General features: G+C 41.1%; 1 protein-coding gene across 10 annotated transcripts in view; it reads right to left on the bottom strand.

Annotated features, from left to right (window-relative positions):
* The window catches only part of HHLA2 (HERV-H LTR-associating 2), a 254259-nt gene extending 233948 nt beyond the window's left edge, over positions 1-20311 (bottom strand). For 3 of the 10 annotated variants that reach the window (XR_004060032.1, XR_004060031.1, XR_004060026.1), the window contains exons 1-3: positions 20229-20311; positions 11755-11830; positions 9924-10098 (exon numbers count right to left, since the gene is read on the bottom strand). The gene's annotated coding sequence lies outside the window, so the exon portion shown is untranslated. The other 7 variants (XR_004060027.1, XM_030940651.1, XR_004060030.1 and 4 more) reach the window with 7 other exon arrangements.
* Between the last annotated feature and the right edge of the window lie 3193 nt (positions 20312-23504).

Below are 23504 nucleotides of genomic sequence, written 5' to 3'. Positions count from 1 at the left end.
TTAACCAGAATGCTGGGATAGCTAGTCTTCATCCCTTCTTCTCTTGGATTAGTTTCCTAGGGTTGCCATAGCAAAATGCCACAGACTGGGTGACTTAAAACAACAGACATTTGTTCTCTCATAGTTCTGGGGGCTAGGAGTCTAAAGCCAAGGTATCAGAAGGGTCATGCTACTTCTGAAGGTTCTAGGGAAGAATCTCCACTTGCCTCTTTTTAGGTGGTTGTTGACAATCCTTGATGCCCTTGGCTTGCAGCTATATTACTCCAATCTCTGTTGTGTCATCACATGGCCTTCTCTCTGTGTGTCTGCGTCTTCAGATAGCCTGCTCATAAGGACACCAGCCACTAGATTTAGGTTTTATCTAAACCGGCATGATTTCATTTTAACTTGATTATATCAGTAAAGACTCTGTTTTCAAATAAGGTCCTATTCATAGGTTCTGAGTGAGCATGAATTTTGGAGGGATACTATTCAGCTCAGTGCACCTCTCCATGTGGTCATTACATGGACTCTCCATCAGAGAGAGAACTTACAAGCAGTTCAAGTTTCTTAGAACCACGAAAGTGGAAGCTGCACAGGCCTTCTTAACACTTATCAAGCACTAAAAGTGTGCATAGCACTATTTTAAATGCAGTCGTGAACCAGATAGGCAAGGTGTCTGTTGTTATACAACTTCCATCGTAATAGAGAGAATATCACCGACAATTTCCCTTACCTAGTGCTCTTTGAGTTAATGTGTTGTGGTACTGTGGAAAGAATAATGAAGCACATCTGACACCTGGACTCCAGTCCTGCTTTGGGTTCCAAACAGAATAAAAGATACTGTTGCCTATCTCCTAGCTCAGTCACGTAATATCCCTGGGCCTTCATTTCCTCGTCATATAATGGAGAGCTTGAACCAGATTATCTGAGGTCCTTCCAACTCTGATGTGTCTCCATCATTTATGCAACTGTTTTCCTTTGTTCAAACAACTTTCTTATTTTCATCTCCTTCAGAAAGTCTTTGGGAGGAGCTAAAGCTTTGTGGATAAGTAGAGCAGAGGATGAAAACTTATGGAGGGAAAGGAAGAAAATTAATTTCCTGAACTGTTGAAAATTGCCTTTCCTATTCCTTCCATATTCTTATACTGTTAAATTGTGATGCTTCCCTTAATTATTAATATACATCTGCTCAAATTGTGGTCTCCATCTCAACTGACCCACTTGGCAGGAGAGACAGGCTGCAAATTATAATGTAGGCTAACACCATATGATTCTTTTACCATTGCTAGCTCTAGCATACACCTGTTACAGAAAACACCAGGTGTTAGTCTACAGGTGTTCCTGAGACTCACAAAGAAAAGCAGGTAATTGCTCCTGTATGCTTCTTAGCACAAAAATACAACGATACCCATTACTGTACTATAATGATACTATAATGGAAGGGACCTGTGGATCAGCCCATATGATGGCATCTGTGTATGTTGTTCCAAGTAAGTCATTAGAAATGAGAATACAGTAGGGCTTTTTTGTTTTAAGAATAAGGGTTAATGTTGTTTTGAATAAAACATATCTCTCTCTCTTTTTTTTTTCTTTTTTTGAGACAAGGTGTCACTCTGTCAACCAGGCTGGAGTGCTGTGGCGAGTAGCTGGGACTACAGGTGCACACCACCATACCTGGCTAAATTTTTTGTATTTCTCATACAGACAAGGTTTCACCATGTTGTCCAGGCTGGTCTCAAACTCCTGGGCTCAAGCGATCCACCTGCCTCAGCCTCCCAGAATGCTGGGATTACCAGTGTGAGCCACCATGGCCAGCCAAAGGTATCTCTATGCCAGTAATTTTTCAAACTGCAATACACGGACCAAATGCCTCAGAATTACTTGGGCTGCATATTAAGATGCAGGTTTCTGGGCTAGTCTCAGAGGATGAGAGTTGGTAGACTTGCCACTTAATCATTTCTCCCAAAACACACTGAAAATTGTGATTTGTACCAGCATCTCATTCTTCCATGCAATCCCAAATTCCCTGTCCCTTCTTCTAGACAGTTTGGATTTCAGGTCAGATCTTCACAAATTCTCCTACTGCCAGGACCCAGGAATTAGCCCAGCCATCGGTATTACCACCACCATCCCTTTACCCCCACCAATCCCCAATTCCCGACATCTGCTGAACCTATAGGAACATAAAATTAAAAATAAAAAACAAAAAAAACAGAAAGAAGAGTTTGAGGAGTTGCCCCAAGCAAGCAGTTCTGACATCAAGGCAGGAAGCTGGGAACACCAGAAGGAGGAGATGCAGGGAAGTGTCCTGAGTATGATGGAAAGCAGGCAGCCAGCCACTGTCCTGGAGCAGCGCGCTCTCCCTCCACAGATCAGAGTGGGGACAAGTCTCAGGACCCAGGGATAGAAAAGACCAGATCACGTCCTTCTGTCACATGCCACTGAGAAAATTAAAAGGATTATACAATGAGATATTCAGAGCATGTTAAGAAGTTCACAATAGAATGGAGAAACACTTTAACTGACTTAAAATTTAATATACGATCTATCATTCACCATAGATTTAGTGTTTACCCTTTAATCTCTTATATTTAAAATTAACTGTCAGGCTCAGTGACTCGCTCCTGTAATCCCAGCACTTTGGGAGGTTGAGGCAGGTAGATCGCTTGAGGCCAGGAGTTTGAGTCCAGCCTGAGCAACATAGTGAGACCCTGTAGCTACAAAAAATAAATTTTTAAAAAATTAGCCTGGCATGGCAGGGCATGCCTGTAGTTCCAGCTATTCGGCAGGTGGGGGTGGAAGGGTTGCTTGAGCCCAGGAGTTTGAGGTTGCAGTGAGCTATGATCATGCCACTGCACTTGAGTGCGGGTGACAGAGTGACACCCTGTCTCAAAAAAATTAAATTAAATTAACTTTGTTGTGTTTTTAAAGTAATTCACTCAATGAATATTTATCCAACGCCTACAGGGTATATAATGCTTAGCTGACATTGACCTGGTCCCTGCCCATATGGGGTTTATATTCCATTGAAGAAGACAGCCATTGTATAATCACATAAATAAAAGCATAATTATGAACTGTACTAAGTTTTATGACAGTGAGGTTCATGGTGTTGTGAGGGTATATGACGGGAAAACCTAACCCAGTCTGCGAGGGGGCCAGAAAGATGTCCATAAAGAATTGATAGATGATCTAAAAACTGAAGAATGAGTGAAAGTTAACCCGACTCAGGGTTAGAGAACCTTTCAAACAGTGGGGGCAATAGCATGTGCAAAGGTTCTGCAGTGGTTTGAAGAGATCCAAATGACAGAAGGCAGCTGTGCCTGAGCGCAGAGTAAGGGAGAACAGATTTGGATGGTTTTGGAGCTCCAGGCAGAGGCCAAACTTTGCAAGGTCTCATGCTAAGCAGATTCTCTAAGAACAATGAGAACCATTGAAGAGTTGAAGCAGGAGTTGATATAGTCAGATTTGCATCTTGAAAAGATCACTTAGACTAAGTGTAAAGAGCAAATGAAGAGGAACAAGGCTGTATAGGAGGAGACCAGCCAGGGATTGTGATGGTTAATTTTATGTGTCACTTTGTCTCAGTTAAAAGCTGTCCAGATAGCTGGGAAAACATTATTTCTTGGTGTATCTTTGAGGGCATTTCCAAAAGAAAAGATCATTTAAGTGGGTAGACTGAGTAAATAAGATCACCTCACTAACATAGGTGGGCATCATCTAATTTTTTGAGATCCCCTTTAGAAAAAACAAATTCAGTGTCTCTGCTTGAGTTGTAACATCCATCTTTTCCTGCCCTCATAAATTGGTGCTCCCAGTTATTGGGCCTTCAGATTCAGACTGGGACTTAAACCATTGACCTGGTTCTCAGGTCTTTGAGCCACTGGTTGACTTGGGCCTCTAGCTTGCAGATTTCAGACTGTGGGACTTAGCCTCCACAATCACATGAGCCAATCCCTCATAAAATCTCTTGTTATACATCTATATATAGAGAGGCTCCTCAGCTTATGATGAGGTCATGTTCTCATAAACCTTTGTAAATTGAAAATATTATAAGTTGAAAATGCATTTGATACACATAGCCTCTCAAACATCATAGCCTAGCACAGGCTACCTTAAACATGCTCAGAACATTTACATTAGCCTACAGTTGAGGCTGTAGACTACAACAAACAGAAAGCTTGTTTTATAATAAGGTGTTGAATATCTCATGTCATTTATTGAATAGTGTACTGCATTATGTCAAAACTGAGACAGGTTCACGCCATTGTAAGGCCAAAAAATCTTAAATTGAACCACCCAAAGTCAAGGACTGTCTATATAGCCTATTGTTTCTGTTTCTCTGAAGAACCCTAACTAGCACAGCATTATTCACTAGATTGGATGAAAGATAATGTGGCTTGGACAAAGGTGGTTGCTGTGAAGACAGAGAGAAGAGGACTGCTTTGAAATGTATTTCAGAGGTGTTAATCACTGGACTTAATAATGGATTGGGTACAGAATTGAAGGAGAGTGATGAGCCAGTGATGACACCGAGGTATCTGGCTCGTACCACTAATGTAAGATGATTTCCTTCACTGAGGAAGGAAACACATAAGAAGATCGGGTTTGAAGGGGTTGGGGTACCTGAGTTCCCTTTTCAAAGTGGTTAGTTTGAAGTGTTTTTGAGACATTCAAATGGAGATGTTGAGTAGGCAACTGAAGTTTGGGAGTCGTCAATGCTTTGATGGCAACTGCACTCAAAAGTGTGGATGAGATAACTTAAAGATTTCCATAGAAACCAATGCCAATATAAGGTAGTGGTTAGGAGCAGGAGTCCTGGAATGAAGCCACCTCAGTTTGCAGCCCAGCTCTGCTACTTCCTAGCTGTGCAACCATGAAGAAATTACTCAAATACTCCAAATTTCCCATAGATTTAAAACTATTCCCTACCTTATAACGCTGTTGGGAGTATTAAAATGGCTTGTTGTATTTAAAACTTTTAGCATAGTTCTCAGTATTTAGTAACCACTCAATTAACTACTCAATAAATGTGGATTTTTCTTCTTTCAGAGAGCATACAGAGTTAGTAAATAGGCTTCCCTAGCACTATGCCTTGAAGAAATCCAGTGCTTAATAGGTAAAAAAGGATGAGGAACAACCACGTTATGGTTTGAATCCCTGCTGTCCCAAATCCACCCACAAGAGAAACTAGGACAGCAGCTGCATCTAGAGCCTGCTAGGGTGCTTATCTCTCCTAACAATGTGTATGTGTAGCCAGGACGGAAGGAGCCAAGCATTCTTGAAGGGATCCCAAAGTCAAAGGCCTGGTTCAAGGAATAAAGGGGGATATAAAGTAGGAGACTATAAAGCCAAGTCAGGAACAAGTTGGAAACAGGTGAGTAGCAGGTCAGAAACCAGAGACACAGGGGCTGGGAAATCATATTTGACCCTGGAACAATGTGGAGATTAGGGGCACCAACCCCTCATGCAGTTGAAAATCCAAGTATAACTTTTGATCCTCAATAACTTAACTACAAATACCCCACTGATGGCCGAAAGCCTTGCCAATAACATTAACAGTCAGTTAGCACATATTCTGCATATAATATGTATTATATATTGAGTTCTTACAATGAAGTAAGATTGAAAAAGAGAATGGGGAAAATTACAACAAAGAGAAAATATAGTTATTATTCATTAAGTGGAAGTGGATCAATCATCAAGGTCTTCATTCTCATCATTTTCATGTTGAGGAGGCAGAAGAGGAAGAGGAGGGGGTTGGTTTTGCGGGAATAGCAGAGGCAAAAGAAAATCCATGTATAAGTGGACCAGGGCAGTTGAAACCCGTGTTGTTCAGTCAACGGCACTGCTAATGCATGAGATGCCCAGGACATCCTAATAAATGTAAGTGGACAGGATTGGAGAAACCAGAAGATTCCATAATATTCTTAAATACATAAATGCTTACTGCTCAGAACCACCAACCCTAGATTTAGAGTTTTTCTGCATATAAAGAATGAAATAGACCAGGTGAAGTCACTCATGCCTGAAATCCCAGCACTTTAGGAGTCCAAGGTGGGCAGATCACTTGAGGTCGGGAGTTCGATACCAGCCTGGCCAATATGGCAAAACCCTGTCTCGACTAAAAGTACAAAAATTAGCTGGGCTTGGTGGCACGCACCTGTAATCCCAGCTACTCAGGAGGCTGTAGCACAAGTATTGCTTGAACCCAGAATACAGCGGTTGCAGTGAGCTAAGATTGCGCCACTGTACTCCAGCCTGGGTGACGGAGCAAGACTCTGTCTCAAAAAAAAAAAAAGAATGAAATATGAGAGTTTTATAGCCCCTCTATCTAGTTCAATGGTTTAAAAGTGTTCTGTGGCTGGGCATGGTGCCTCATACCTGTAATCCTAGCACTTTGGGAGGCTGACGTGGGCAGATTGCCTGAGGTCAGGAGTTTGAGCCCAGTCTGGCCAACATGGTGAAGTTGTGCCACTGCACTCCAGCCTGGGTGACAGAGCGAGAATCTGTCTCAAAAAAAAAAAAAAAAAAAAAAAAAAAAAGCAAAATAACAACAACAACAACAAAGTGTTCTTTATATCAGTCATGCCACAGTATGAAATTTAGGTATTTATACATTATGACAATATGTTACTTTGAAAAGCATATCTTCTTTGATAGTTTCAGTTACTGTTATTGTTTTGGAATATAATATATCAGACAAGAAGTATTTACTTTAACCAAAACCCAGCTGACAATTTCAAAATGTTCTAAAAATGTTTATTGATATGTTGATAATGATACCAGTAATAGTGATTGATATCATCAATGTTATCACCAACATTGTTCAGTAACAATAGGATATGGTCAAATGTGATATCTGTGTTATGAAAAACTATATAGGCATACTTTTAGAAAGATTGTGAGTTCAGTTCCAGACCAAAGTAATAAAGCAAATATTGCAATAAAGTAAGCCACTTTTTTTAAGTTTCTCATGGCATATAAAAATTATACTTACACTATATTTTAGTCAAGTGTGCAATAGCATTACGTCTAAAAAACAATGTACATACCTTCATTAAAAATATTTTATTGCTAAAAAGTGCTGTCACAGAGGCAGGAAGTGAGTATACGCTCTTGGAAAAATGATGCCAATAGACTCGTTCGATGCAAAGTTGTCACAAATCTTCAATTTGCAAAAAACACATTCTCTGAGAAGTGCAATAAAATGAAACACAATAAAACAAGTGTGTGGTGTGTGTGTGTGTGTGTGGTGTGTTCAGAGAGATAGGAGTGTGCAATGGCAAGAAAACTCAATTTAAAGCAAATTTGGATTGAGACCAAATATATAGTAATAGAATTTACATTATTAAATAAAGTATTGACATTGGCTCATGCTCCTAGAAGTCTATTCTCATTATTGTGATAGCTACTCTTTCTTCCATTAGATTGATGAACTGCTGAAGGAAGAAAAAGTAAATTCATCTCAGTAAGTGAAAATCATTTCATCGAGCATGAATTTTTGGGATCCAGCCCCACACTAAAATAGTCACAGGTTGAATACCAAATGGTCTCTAGCCTAGGCCATTCTCAGTCAAAGGCAAACATACAATGCTTGTTCAAAGGAAGAAATATTGTTACTAGAAATTTAACAAAGATCTTGGAAAATATTTAAATAGGCTAAAGGGACTTCTAATTTTGTTTCCCTCAAGTACACATGTTGTTCTGAAAGGTCTTCGGGTTGACATTGTCTGTTTACTTATTGATTGCATCCTTTTCACTGTGCCAACAGCATTCTAGCCTCAGGGATCATTTTCCAATGTAGCCTTTTAAATGTTTTTAATTAGGACATTGTAATGTATTAAAGGCAGGCAGAAACTGAAAAGTAGCTATTCTCTCTACACACACCTTAGGCAAACACACACTTCAAAGACATTCCATTCTGGTGCCCCAGTTTCAGTCTCCCTCTTGCTGCCTTACCCCTCTTCAGGAACCCTTGGTTTCTGTTGGAGTTTGGAGGCAGGGTGAAAAATCAATAATCCAGCCCTCAACTTCCAATTCCATGCAGTTAAGAACTTGGCAAAATGAGCAAGCAGAGGATCAAAGGGTGGTATCAACTTTAGAAGTGGTAAAGCTATGGATTGGATAACACTGCACGTTCCAAGCACAATATCAGCTTTAGGTAATGGGACAGAGAGCACAGGGTTCTTTATTAAACTTCAGGAAATGCAACTGGAGCTACTTCACTTCTGCTCTATGTCTGCACTGGGTACTCACTGGACCAGGACTTACTAGCCATCTTGAAGTGGAGAGACAAGAACGAGAGACCTGGCAGGACCCACCCGTAACGAGCTGATCACATGGGAACACAAGAGAGGCACGTACAGCTCCTAGGAGCACTTGTGAGGCAGGAGGGTCTGGAGGCAGGGAATCTAAGGCTGATTCATGCTGACTTCCTAGAACTAAATCAAAAGGAAAACCCCAACTTCCCACACCCAAGTGCTCAAGTAACAAAAGGACCAGAGGCTACTCCCTTTGCAACACCTCTCCCCTGCCGCCCATTTTCTGCATCACAGGTGAAAAAATGAAAGTACCTCTGATCGGTCCCCTCTCACAGGTTGGTTGTGGAAAAAGTCTTTATTTGCATAGGAGTATTAATTGGTCACTCTCCACAACCAATCAGATGTTTGCATTCTGATTTGTCCCTTCCAACCTATCAGACTGATCACAGGCCACTACTTCATATTCATAGGGTGTACACCAAGTAACCAATGGAAACTTCTAAAGGGTATTTAAACCCCAGAAATTTCTGTAACTGGGCCCTTGACCTGCTTGCTTGCCCACTGCCACCCTGTGGAGTGTGCTTTCATTTTCAATAAATCTCTGCTTTTGTTGTGTCATTCTTTTCTTGCTTTGTTTGTGAGTTTTGTCCAATTCTTTGTTCAAAGCACCAAGAACCTGGACACCCCTTCACTGGTAACACTTGGGTCTGAGAGAGCTAAAGAAAAAGAGAAATGACTCATCAACACTTAACTGTGTGAGATAAAGAAATTTGGGAGAGTGGGTATCAAATTTTCTCCAGTCTCACCAATCAGAAAAACCATCTTTCTCCCAAGAAAAGAGATGAGTGAGCAGGGAAGGGAGGGACTATGGTACTTTTCTCAAGAAGGCCGTAATTCTAGATACACATGGAGAAACAATTATATTTCATTTATCCACTAAAAATAATACATAAGTTTTATTTTTCCCCCTTTCATATCAAGCACTGATTCAAGATGACCCAGAAATCCAAAGATGGAAACTTTACTGAGGTAAAGTTTATTTATGTTCATCAGTTTGATGATTATTAACCCCTTTTTCAATCAGAAGCAAAGGATTTTTAGATGGGCTGATTCAGTCTCTCTGAGGAGCTGATACAGTTTGTTGTAAACGTGTTTTGCTTCACAGACAATAGTGCTGTGATGGAATGGTTGGTCCGTGAGTCTGTGAATACATGAATAAATCACACACCTGTTAAATTGTATGCTGCACATAATGAAGGGGTTGTGATGTTGTTGTTTTTTTAAGCAAAAATGTTGCTTCTCTCCATTTACTCCTCCTAAACAGTTTCTAAATGTAATGTCTTGTATTTTCCCCATTTAGTGAAGTTCAAAGTATTTCGTGGTGCTCACACATGTGAATTCTAAATCTGTTTATTGCCCCCATCAATTCTCAGAGTTGCAAATATAAGCACTGTGATTTGGCATAGGAGCAAATTAAAATGTACCAACATTCTAATCCTGCCTCAGGTTATATTGTAAGTCAGGGTTGGAGAAGTATTAGTGATAGAATCTGAAAGGATACCATGAAGCATGCCACTCACCTGGGCAGGCACCCTGTGGGAGTGTATAAGGAGTGTAGGATTCTGGAGGAACCCACAAAAATCCTGGAGCCTTGGGCTCCAATTCAAGAACACCTACCGTGAATGACATCTCCATGCCAGGAGCGTGACCACTGTGTCCACTGGCCAGGCCAACAGAAGAGGGAAACCATGAAGCTGCTGAGTTTTAAAACTTATGCATGGATAGCTTCCAAGCTCTCAGTTGTATCTTGTAGTTTTAAAAAATGTCCTCTTTCTGAGCAGGGAGCCGCAATCTATTAGGAATGAAGACACTGCTTTGTTATCTAAGTACACAATAATGACAATATTCATTTTTATGTACTTTGTACCAATTATCTCCCAAGACATTCAGAGAAAAGGGTACAGACTCTGATGCTTCAAATTCATGCTCCATGTTCTAGTTGTCATTGGTCAAATGACTGAGCCTACCTGAATTTGTTTACTAATCCAAAAGCAGGGGAGGCATAAAATTTTTACAGAGTAGAGGTGTTGAGGGAATTAAATGAGTGCAGTGTGTGTGTATGTGTAAAATGTGTAGAAGTTATAGGCTTTTACTGGGTTTGGCCACTTTGTGTACTACCTAGTTTCTTGGTCTACGTGGTTCATATATATTTGTCTATGGCAGCATATAAGGAGATTCTTTAACTTGAAGTATGATTGAAAGAGAGAAAGAAAATGAGAAGGAAAAAGGGAAAACAAAAGAAAAGCAGAATTGAAAGTGACCGAGTGTGCTATCACTGAGAACTACATCCAGTTGGTTACACAGTCGTCTTAGCCACAGTGCATTGCTAAACTCTGTGTTGTATTACAATGCAGATATCATATAAACCTACAACTCCCCCTCACTAACAACTGAAGAAGACTCCCATCAGAGAGGTTAACAGAGTGATCTACAGTCTGGGGTAAATTTTCCTTTCCTCGTATTAGTTCAGCTGAGCCTTCACTGCACGCTCTAAGAGGATGCGTTTTTCTCAGCCCACCCTTGTTCTCAGTGTTTCCTCGTTCACTTGCTCCAAGTTCACTTTGCTTTGAGGAGAGCCCTTATCACTGTGTTGCTGGTACATTGAGCCAAAACTCTAGTCACTGTTTACTTGGAATGCCATTGAAATACTTTCTTATTGTTGTTTTCCCAAAGCCTTCTTTCTCTTTCTTATCTGAACATTCTATGTCATCACTGTGGAGCTAAGGAGATTTTGTCGTTTTTGTTTTCATTCTCTGCTCCTTTTGATGGAAGGAGTAATTTCCACATTGGTTTCAATTGAGCAGTGGATTTTCTCACTGGGTAAAACAAGAAAGCCGTGACACTTTCAGTGTAATTTCTGTATATTAAACGTACCTATGGCAGTAGCAGATCAAGGCTACCCTCCTTAACTATTTACATCCAATGCTGAGTGTGATTCTAAAGCACTTAAAGCGATACTGAAAACTATTACTTTTAAGTGTTATTTTCAGAGGTTTGTCAGTTATAAAATAACCAAGTAGGAAGCATCAGTGAAAGCCATCTGGCCTTCAAATACTGCTTTTCTCTCCCTCACTCTATTATCTATCTAGAGTTCCTGACACCCTTAGCATTGTTCATTCTTCAATCGACAGTATTTATTAATGTCCTGCAAGTGTTCCATCAGGGAGCCGGGTGGTGGGAATTAATATAACAGTACATGTATATGAATACACATGGGGCTGAACCCACAGAGTTTATTCAACAAGTGTTGTCAATGACGAGTGCCAAGTACCATGACAGGAGAAGCACGCTTTACTTAGGAGCCTTTCCAGGAACTTCTAATCCATGAGGGTAGAGGGAGGCAGAAGCTTCCTGGAGGAAGTAATATTTCTAACAATCCTATCCTGTCATTCTTTTGAACCAAGGCATTTATTTATCCTTGCTGAAATGCAAACCACTTACCACTTACCCAGGAGGATAACACTTTTAGATCATAAGAACTCTGGGTATGTTGGCACACATTAGCTTGTCCACCAGCTGAGGCCCTGAGGAAATGAATAGTAGAATTGTTAAATGTTAGATGGCAGTAAAAGGAAGATTAAGCCCAGGGCTCTGTTTAAAGATCACGAGGCCACTTCTATGGGGAACTTTTTGTCTGCAGAACTTTGGGGTTCTGGGAATTGAGACAGGGCTCAGGCTCAAGACACTAAAAGAGGATTCAGGTTACATGAATGATTTCACCTACATTATAGTTTTGCCTAAGCCTATTCTACTCTTGAGCTAGTCCTTACAACTCCCACTCATCAGGGAAAATGCCTCCACTTGGCTTCTCGATAGTGAAAGTGAAGTGTGAAATGTAAGAGGAAAAGTATCTTTATAAAATCTGATATGCCCAAGATAGTTATGCAGCAAGACAAGTTTAGCTGGAAAAAAATTCATCTTTCTGTTTTCCTACAGGTTATCTCTATGATCTCTCCTTATATGTAAATTATTTAGAAGAGTGTGATTCTAAAACTCAAGGTAAAAATTCATCGCTCGCTTTTTGTTTACATGAATACGTGCCAGCACCTACACTTCCTCATTCTTATAGCATTACAAAAATGCCAATACATGAGTCTCCTGTTTATTATCTGGAAAAGCTTTCAACTGAAAATCCCCACTGTGTAATTTATACAGGCACTTTGAGATGTAATAAAAATCCCTAACCCTAATCTCAACCTCTGTCCTTTTAAAATCCAATTTAGAACACTTGTCAAGTGACTGACTAGAAAGGTGCCTTCCATTAAGCAAATGCCAGGAGGTGTTTTCTTGTGAAAATGAAGAGAGTTAGCAAGTGATCAGCAACTAGAAATTTTGTCTATACTATCCTTCCTGCTGTGTCCCTGCCTCCAGCTCTTAGGAGTTTGTGTGCGTGTGTGTGTGTGTGTGTGTGTGGTGATGTTTGGAGTGAGGAGAAAGTTCAACTCTGAGTTTCCACTTTTCCTGAGGACAAAGATCTGTTCTTTGTGTCTCTACATGGCACTGTGGAAATGGGGCACAAGTCACAGAAAGGATAACATTTTATAGGCTACAGTGCACTAGAGCACTTTAACTTTTATCCCAACAAACCTGCAGAAAAAAGTAGGCTAGTTACAGATGTTCTTCTGCTTACCAACTTTCAACCTGTGGATAGTCACAGGTAATATCCCAAGCTCTCCTGTGAGAACATACTACATGGTACCAGCAGATGATATGGAATGTATATGTTGCCTTTTGAACTAAAAAACTGTGCTGTTCACCATCAGTGCATTTTGCTGTGTTTGTGAGAGTCTTTTTTTGAGAAGTTTTCCCAAGCATTATTAACCACATCAGGTTCGATGAATCCAAGAAAATGGAGAGTGTTCAAAGTCCTTGTTGATATATACAATTACCATGGAAACAGAAGAGATTTTTAAAAACTAGAAGTGATGAGAGACACAGGAACTCTTCACACCAATATAAGATGAATTATTCAATGGTAGAAATGATTATAAAGGGCAAAGAGCAAATCGTGCAACATACAAAAGTGCTGCGCCTGTGCCCATGGACAATATCAGCAGGAGAATGGAAGACGAAGACAAAGGATGACTTTTCTTGAGTCGACACCTCGACACTAGATGGGCAGAGGAGCCTCCTGTTCATTCCGGGGAGGGCTAGCATGGGAGAAGTTTAAGAGCTGCCAGAAGAGACTCTGCTCTTGAAACTGTGGCATGAAGGCAAAGGGAACGCCTCTTCCAGTCTGGTTCACATCCACATGAGGGCTGAGGCAACAAGAATGCAGGCTGTGGCTCCTAAGGGCCTCCTCAGGACACTTAGGAGATCCCCAAGGAGAACAGTTCTCTGCCCCCACAGACTTCCAGCAGAGACAAATGACAAATGACAATAATTTGGGGGAAAATGTCCTTCACTCATTCAAAAGCTATATATTTTAGTGTCTTCTGTGTACCAAGCATTATTTTATCACCTAGACAGATATGGCATTGAACATATATAAACAAGCACACCAGCTTTTATTAAAAGCTTTGAGAAACTGATTCATGCTCCTGTTCCTGGAAGTGTATTTCTGATGGCAAGCTTAGTCACTTTGGAATTTCCAACAAATAGATTCAATTACAAACATACTGTAAGTAGAATAGTTTCTGTGTTAGTAGTTGCCAGTCTAATAATGAGGAAACTGGGCTACGCAGGGCTTAAGAGACTTGTTCTGAGCAGTCATAGGTGGAATGGAAATTCAAATCCAGCTGTCGATTTCAAACTAGTGCTCTCATCTGTGCATCACAATTCTTTACAATGTGATCCAACACACTGTCTTATAGATGAACCAGAAACTGACTCTAAAATCTCCTTTCTTCAATTCTTGGAAGCCAATGACATGCAATGTCTTCAATTTTATTTTTTGCATATGATGAAGAGCTACTTTCTAGTAACTTACTAAGTATTTACTAAGGATTACTACATTATGGTATAATGATCTAAAATTAACACATTATTACAGTTTGCCAAGGACTTAATTCTGTACTCTTCTAAGAAGATTGCAGAGCACCAAAGAACTGTTAATTCTGGCATGTGACTCACTTAGAGACATGGAGATAGTTTGGAACTTCTGTAATTTTTAGTAAATATGCTATACATTTTGAATGTTATCCTTAGTGGGCTGGAGATTTTCACTTCTGCCATTCTTACCTTTCTTTATAACTCATTGTTAATTTAATTTTTAAATTCCCATTTAAATTGTGGTGGGTTGTCAGGTTAATCCTACAGTGAATAGTAATGTATCAACAGCATTTCAGCTTAAAGCCATCCAATGACTAGATTTTAAGACATAAGTCTATTGAAACTCAAAGTAGGAATTATTTTGCTAAAGCACAAACATGTAGAATCCATACTCACCCAGCAAATATACAGACATGCTCATTACATTTATCAAATTCTTTTTATTAGAAAGTGGACGTGAGTAGTAGAGGAGTGAACGCAGGATATTTCTGCTCATGCCTGAAAAGATCGAGTATTATTTTAACCTCTAGAAAACTAGTACTGCTATTTTTAGGTCTAAGTACCATTCACTATTGGCAAACTATCTAAAAGCTGTGTCTAACCCCTTCTCCCTTGCTACCTCCCAGCACAGAGGCTGGGAAATAAAATATGTGGTTTGCCCATCGTTCTTGAAGCTAGGGACAGTCATGTTATCCTGTCTGGCACATGAAATGTACATGGAATTCTTCTGGGGGAGACTACTTACTGAGTTTTAAATTTCCTAATGAATAGGGGCACCCTACCTCCAAATAATATTGAAGACAATGCCTGAAACAACAGCCATTCTGTAACTACGAAGAAAGTAGCAACAGAATCACAAAGATCTGTTGCTAAAAGCCTGAACGTATGCTGATAGTTGCCTACCTACGGATTTCGTTTTATGGGAGAAAGAATAAATCCCTATATGTTAAGGTCAATGAGCACTGAGTTTATTGTTAGGATACAAAAGCAAATTCACTAATAGTTACATATACATAGGTAGGGATTTAGATGCTGACTTTTGTATATAATCCTTATTTGTAATATTGCCTCTGGGAAAAAGGCATTCTGGGTTCAAACAGATTTATTAATTAAAAAATTAAAACCTACCTTCTAATTGATAAACAACTTCAAGTGTTTATTTTCATTACATCTCCCTCAATCTCACACTCTCATTAGCACCCTCACAAGCATTTGGGCACACACACCTGCTCCAAAACCTGTGTTTTCCCCCCTATTACCTAGTGATGGGATGATAAATTGGTTTCATCTTAGGTGCCAATGGTGATAGATTGGGAATGGCTGTCTGGATCACAACGTTGAAAATAATTTTGAGGCAGACAACACAACTCATAAGGAAGAGTGCTGTGATCAATCGGCCAAGTCCGCCAGGGATGTGAAAAATAGAGTGGCAGCACCTGTGTTTTCGTAACAGTTGACCTGATCCAGTGTATCAAATTTTAATTGCTCAATCTAGCATAATCCCTTCTCTTCTCTTAACCCTGTAGGTAGGAATTTAGTATTTTCAAACTGGGACATTTGGTCTCTATGTTGGCTATAGTTCACTAACTAGAAAGTCAGGGTATAGTAAAGAAAACAACAGCCAGCTAAAGTATTTAAGTGGGAATTGTATTAAAATGTCATGTCTTTAAAACTGTAAACATATATAGTCATGAGGTGCACCACTTGCTTCTCCCTTCAAGGAAGAACTTGCTGTCCGGTTGCAAGATGTGCAATTAGCTGACAGCATCCAGCTACACTGCCTGTAGAATGCACCTTAACTTTCAAGCCAAGGTCATGCACATCCTAGGCAGACCCAGACATTGCCTGAGCATGGAGGTTCACAGCCAGGCCAGGCCATTTCTATCCAGTGTGAGGCTATTTTGCAGGCAGTCTTTGCTATAGGACTTCCATTATATTGGCTAAGACTTCATCAGATCTACATTATGGACTGAGGCACTCCCAGCTCCATCCTGCTTCCTTCTGCCTCTCCTTTCATAAGTGGCACATCAGCATCCTGTCTGATATGGCTGAGCTTTGTGTCCCTACCCAAATCCCATCTTGAGTTGTAATCCCCAGGTGTTAAGGTAGGAGCCTAGTGGGAAGTGATTGGATAATGGGGAAGGTTTCCCTCAAACTGTTCTCATGGTAGTAAGGAAGTTCTCACGAGATCTGATAATTTTAAAAGTGTGGCACTTCCTCACTCACTGGCTCTTCTCTCTCCTGCCATTATGTGAAGAAGGTCCTTGGTTTCTCTTTGTCTGCTGCCATGATTCTAAGTATGGATCTCCCCCAGCAATGTGGAAAGGTGAGTCAATTACACCTCTTTCCTTTATACATTGCCCAGGCTCAGGTATTTTTTTAGAGCAGTGTGAAAATGGACTAATACATTACCCCAACCTGATCAGTCGCCCTTTATCTTTCCCAGGTGTGACCCCCTTCTCCTCATACACTCCTAATTTCATCGGGCTGTCTGCTTCCTGGAGAATCCAAACTGATACCCATACCTACTATGGATATGCCTACTTAAATATACAAAGCATTCGTCATGAGTGGGCATATATAACATGCCCAAAGAGGCAAAGTGCTATGTTGGCTTTTGCATCAGAGAATATTGTTTAAAATCCCAGGCACAAATCATAGAGTGGCTTTGAACTAGTGTCTTAATCTTAAGGTGCGGATGATCATGGTGATACCTGATGGGACTGTGTGAGGATTAAATGAGATAACCATGAAGTTGATTTCTATACTATTATGCACTGTATTACTTTTAGTTATCACTATTATTTTATAATTTCAAGCAATTTTACATATCAATTACCAGCTGATTCATTAACATTCCTTTATAAATATTTATTAAGCCTTCACTATGTAACTGGTACTGATCTAGGAACCGAGGAAGGCACAGTTCCTGCTCTAGTGAATCTCAGATTTTCTAAATTAATCAAGTAAATATGAGTTTCATTTAAAATAAACTAAGCAACAGGTCGCTAATATGGGTGGTCGTATCTTTGCTTGGTTCAATTCTAACAGCAGTTTGGATTCGTCCCAGGATTTGTCTTTGTTGATCTTTCCTGCTGAACTGCCTTTTCTTTCTTTCGGTTTCCCCATCCTTGATGCTGTGAAACCTGCGGGGAGCTAACGGGTTGGTGCGATAGCTTCTTACTACACCTACGGCTCAGCAAGTCCCGGCCACTTGCTTTATACACTTGCGATTTTCTCTTTGCTTCTCTCTCCTATCTGACCCCCCTTTTCCTGAACACTTGTTACAGCTCCCCTCTCTGTCCCCTATTTCTCTTTTCTTCACTTTTGCTTGACTTCTTTTGCTGCCCCATTCTGTGGGAGACCCTCTCTCTGTTTCTTCAGGTGGCCTTGTGAGTGTGAAACAACAAACTTCCGGGCAGGCATACACTAGTGGTACACCAGCGGTGCACAGGAAGACACCCCTCCCAGGAAACAATACCTCTGCCTCTGACACTTCCAGGAGCCTTGTAGCCGCAGGAATCAACACGTCTCTGCAACACTTCAAATTAACTCAGGCCTCAACAAGGCAGAGAGGGCTGTAGCCATACAGGCATGGTCAGGACCAGCTTATCACCATTCCCTGGGAGACTGGCTGGAATGTGGCTATGCTGAGTGAAAAGTCAAATGTCTGCCTAAGAGCAGAGCCCTCCAATCCAAAACACAAATGGCCCACTACATTCCTCACTCATAATTTTTAAAAAAAGTTTTTAAATCTTTTACCCTAATGTCCAGTAGGCTATTGAACTGTGGCTATCAAATTTTTGCCCCATGCTCTACAGTTAGAAATAAATGGCCAGGCAGGGTGACTCACGCCTGTAATCCCAGCACTTTGGGAGGCTGAGGTGGGTAGATCACGAGGTCAGGAGATTGAAGCCATCCTGGCCAACATGGTGAAACCCCATCTCTACTAAAAACACAAAAATTAGCAAAATTTTTTTTTTTAGTAATCGCTTAGTAATTTTTAGTAAATTTTTATTTTTAGTAATTGTACTAAAAATACAAAAATACAAAAATTGGGCATGGTGGTGCACGCCTGTAGTTCCAGCTACTCAGGAGGCTGAGGCAGGAGAATCGCTTGAACCTGGGAGACAGAGGTTGCAGTGAGCTGAGATCATGCCACTGCATTCTAGCCTGGGTGACAGAACAAGACTCCATCACAAAATAAATAAATATGTGTGTGCATAAATATGTACACACACATATACATATGTATATTTTACATACACAAGTATTTGTATATCTAAAACAAAAGTTTCACAAAACAATACCCTCATTACATACATAGCTCAAATTTTAAAATTTCTTTATAATCTATTTATCTTAACAACTTTTTAAAATGCTGGTTTTGACCTAGAGATTTTTAATCTTGTGTGTGTGTGTGTGTGTGTGTGTGTGTGTGTATGTGTTTGTGTGTGTGTATGTGTATGTGTATCTGTGTGTGTGTATGCGCTTGTGTGTGTGTGTGTGTGTGTGCGTGCCATTTCTACCCCATGTGATGAAGTCTATGGATCCTTTCTTGGAGTGTTTTTAAAGGCATAAAGCAAAACTCGTAGGCTTACAAAGGAAATCAATGATATTGAAATACAATTCTATCCTTGGGCCTCTTGTGGGGAGAGGGCAGTGTCCACAGACCCCAGGTTAAGAACCTCTGCATGGGTAAATTGATTTCCCAGCTGACTGCTGAGCCACAACCTGCAGTTTGGAAAATATGGCTGTACAAAGCCTCAGAACATTTTGTTGTAGTTAAGTATTTCAGATGCTTATTATCCTGTCATGGTTTTAACCCTCTCTTTTCCCTCCCTTTCCCCATGTTCCCCCATCTAGTCACCCACACCCCCACATGCACATGCATGCATACTCACATGCACACACATATATGGATCCACACGTCCACATACACATAGGCACACACCACACACATGCACAGGCACACACATGCAGGTCTTAGGTCACATATCTGGAATGAGATGACCCACTAGACCACTGGGTCCAGTCTCTCCCATGACCCCAGTCCGACTCCCTGACTGCCTCTAAGTCGCAGCTCCTCTGGCTCCTGCCTCAGAACTACTCCAGTGGCTCATTACCTCTGTAGGGCTGTGCTCACCATCATGACTTTCTTGTTTTCTTTCACAGCATTGTGAGCCAATAGGTGTATTCTGCCCCAGAATAGTGTTGGAGACTGGTGGCGGCACAGCCCAGAGCCCTTGACCTTTATTTTCTCAGGCTTCAGTGAACCTTCTGTGGCAGGTGTTTCCGTTTGATAGGCGGCAGTTCCTCCCTGGGTCACTCCAGCCTGCAGCTGAAGCCCTCACTCAGCTCACGGTGGCTGTACTGAACACCCTGCCTCCCAACATGGAGCAGCCTAGCCAGGGGGTGCAGGGAAGAAAGGTGGTTGCTGCCACAACTGAATGACTCAGCTACCTTCTCCAATGGTTTGGTATTGACATTTCCTCCTGCCATAGCAAAAATGACCAGGTGAACTGTTTTCTCCTTTGCATGTAGGAAGATGATGGTCGTCTGAACTGATTCCAGGTAACGGACAATGATAAGCAGCTCCCTTCTCTTGTAGTATGTTATGGACTGAAGTGTGTCTCCCCCCAAAAAGATATTACTGGAGTCCCAACCCCGAGCATTTCAGAATGTGACCTTATTTGGAGATAGTGTGTTTACCAAGGTAATCAAATTTAAATGAGGTCATTAGAGTCTCTAATCCAATAAGACTAGTGTCTTATAACAAGGTGAAATTTGGACACAGAAACAGACACGTATAGAGGGAAGACAATGCAAAGAGACACATGGAGAAGATGGCTGTATTTCCATTCTCATGCTGCTATAAGGACATACCCAAGACTGCGTAATTTATAAAGGCAAGAGGTGTAATTGACTCACAGTTCAGCATGGCTGGGGAGGCCTCAGGAAACTTACAGAAGGGGAAGCAAACACGTCCTTCTTCAAGTGGTGGCAGGAAGAGAACTGAGTGAGTAAAATGGGGAAAGTCCCCTTATCAGATCTCCTGAGAACTCATTCACTTTCACGAGAACAGCATGAAGGTAACTGCCCCCATGATTAAATTACCTCCCCCCAGGTCCCTTCCATGACATGTGGGGACTATGGGAACTACAATTCAAGATGGGATTTGGGTGGGGACACAGCCAAACCATATCAACAGCCATCTGTAAGCCAAGGAGAGAGGCCGGGAACAGATACTTCCCTCACAGCTCCCAGAAGGAGCCAACCCCGCCGACACCTTGATTTCAGACTTCTGGCCTCCAGATTGTGAGACAAGAACAGCAACTCGGCCTGTGTTCTCTGCCCTTGAGGTTGAAACAGGGAGCAGAAGGTTTTTTACCCCCTCTGTGTTGCAGCATGGAGTTCTGAATGACAGACGAAGGGCTGATCACCCCCCACGCCCATGCTAAGCCTTATGGCTTCACGGGGTTCAGGCTTCCTGTGTTCAGTCTTCTGTGTTGCCAGAAAAATTTGCACACTCCCATGAACAAAGAAAGCAGCAGAGGAGAAAGCAGAGTTTGCCTTCACTTCCTCTTTGGAGTGAGAGCAAATCTGAATACTCTAGAGTTGATTCTATTAGAAAAACTCTCTGACCCCAAATATGAATATTTTCACCACACCCAATACTCATAATTTTAAAAATAGATTTTTTTGAGTTTCATCCTGACTAGTAACCTAAAGACCACTGACTTTCTATTTTTTTTAATCATACTATACTGTTAGAAATGCAAACATATAGACTAGAGAGGGCCACAGAGGTGTTCAATCCCATCGCTTCATGTAGGTAAGAAGATGTTGAAGCCCTGAGAGGGGTCGAACTTGTCCAAGATCATACAGCAGGCAGAGTACGTCAGGGCCTCAAATCCATATCTTCTGCCCGCTTCTCCCATCACTAACACCCTGTCACGGTCCATCCTGCTAAGGAAGTCTCTACTCTAAAATCCCATACCTTGAAAATTAATTTTTTTTCCACTCACACCTTACCACCCTCCCCTCCTACAAACATTGGGAAGTTGAGAGGTCACACAGCCTTCATGAAATTAACCAGAAGAATTGAAAGGAAGCTGATGACAAAAGTACTTCAAAATCTGTTTTTCATGAAGACAGCTTTCCGCCCCCCAAGATCAAACTGAATTTTTCTTTTTATTTTTCCAGTATTCTTCTAATTGTGCCTTTTTAAATATGTTTGAAATAGTTCTTTCTTTCTGTAGGTTAATCACCTTTCAACGCTCTCCTTTTTTAAAAAACTGTCTTTTTAAACTTTTAAATAAAATTTTCATTTGTTAACTCTCAGTCCTCCTTTATCATAATTCACTTTTCCTATCATGTTCAATGACTTATACAATTAATTACTTTTTCAGCTTGCAAATGGTTTGCTATTGTATATGTCATGTTTTCTTTTGGATGAGAAAACACTTATTTCACACAATAGTGCCATTGCTTTTATTATTCTTCCTGTCACTGACAGGGGGGAAAGACCAAGAACCAAACAATAAGACTTTTATTTACAGCTACTGCAAAGCTGTCCTGAAGGTCACTACAAGCCTCTGTCATTGTGTGCTTCCATCTTGGACATGCCATCCGAGATGCCTGGAATGGCAGGGGTCTTCCAGAGCATGGAGTCTTATCTCATTTCACAGTTGAAGAAACTGAGGCACTAGGTCCTCCCAGGGCCACGGAGTTACCTAGTGCCAGACCCAGAACTAAACTTCAGGTTCCTGACTCCCAACCCACTGTCTTTTCCACTGCCCAGAAAATCCCAGGAATTCTTTCCAAGCTCCCTGAATTCATCCCAAGCTAGTGTTGCAATCCATTTGCTTTTATCTCAGCAGTGTTGGAAGAAAGGGACTGTCATGAATCCTGGCTCAATAATAGGAGTTTACATAATAATTTGCATAATCTGGTTGATTAGTTTCACGTTGCTCCGGCTCCAACCTTCAAATCATCTTCACAAGTTCTTTTGTGTATCAGAATCCAGAAGCTGTCAGGAGGAGTCTGCACGTGGCCTTGTAGGGGTAAGAGGATGGGATCTGGCGTCAGACCTGGGCAAGTTACCATCCTCCCTCTGCCTCCATTTTCCCTGATATAAAATAAGGATATGGAGAGCATCTGTGTCATTTTGCCTTTTTTCAGGATTACATGAAAAAAAAAGTGGGCTTAATATTCATAACAACTCAATAAATATTTATTATTCTTGCTACCAATGAAGACATACTACTCGATAGTGGTTTAATAAAAGTTTATTAGGAAATATAAAACTGTAATTATTCCAACTGCAACAGTTGTGGTGTGGTGCAGTAGAAATTATCCTGGGCTATGAATTGGGATATCTGAGCCCCAGTTTCAACTTCGCCATGAATGGGCTATGTGGTCAGCAAGTAGCTGTCTCACTTCTCTGGGTCAATTTCCTAATGAACAAATCTAATCCTAATCTCTAAATGGGAGAGAGGAACTCCCTGAAAAGTACAATTTAATTGACTCACAATCTGTCAAAGCTACCCAATCTCACACCAGAAGAAGGTGAACCCCTGCCAAGAATTATTGTCCCCTGCTCAGTGAGGAAGGTGATTCCTTGGTCCGCCTCCATGAGGAAGATAATTGTTGGGCCATCACTCTGAAGCATCCCGGCCCCAAAGCAGGAATAATTCCACCCTTGCCTTCATGGGAGCCACCTGCCTGAGCTCAAGCCGGAGAAAGGAGCAGATGAACAATGAATGTCACAGCAATTAGTTTTGGCAATTAGGCAGGCAATTAGTTCTGCAGCACGTAGAATGGCAGGAGAAAGTAAATCAGCACTGAGAGGTGACAGGGAAATATGATTAGGACATCAGATGCCAGTAACACCCAGGTGGAAAGTCATGCATTAGGGTCCCAGCCTGCCCTTCCCCACCACCGCCATGACAAAGGAGGGAGCTTTCCAGAGACTCTGGAAAACAGCCGCTTTAATAGAAGAGGTGTTCCACCCTCTGTTGTAGCCTCTTTCTCAAGGACATCTCATGCCTCCAGTGTTCACTCCAGGCTATGATCTTGCTGATTTCTCACCAAAACTTCTGCCCAGTGTCAAATAAATGAAGCAGTAGTTTCCTGGAGATTGTCTTCTCTTAGCTGTGAATACATTTGTTTTCTTTTGTTTTTATAACTTTGGTAGCTCTTATC

The sequence above is a fragment of the Rhinopithecus roxellana genome, chromosome 1 (assembly GCF_007565055.1).
Source record: "Rhinopithecus roxellana isolate Shanxi Qingling chromosome 1, ASM756505v1, whole genome shotgun sequence".
Classification (NCBI taxonomy): Eukaryota; Metazoa; Chordata; class Mammalia; order Primates; family Cercopithecidae; genus Rhinopithecus; species Rhinopithecus roxellana.
This window is presented reverse-complemented; position numbering and strand designations above follow the sequence as displayed.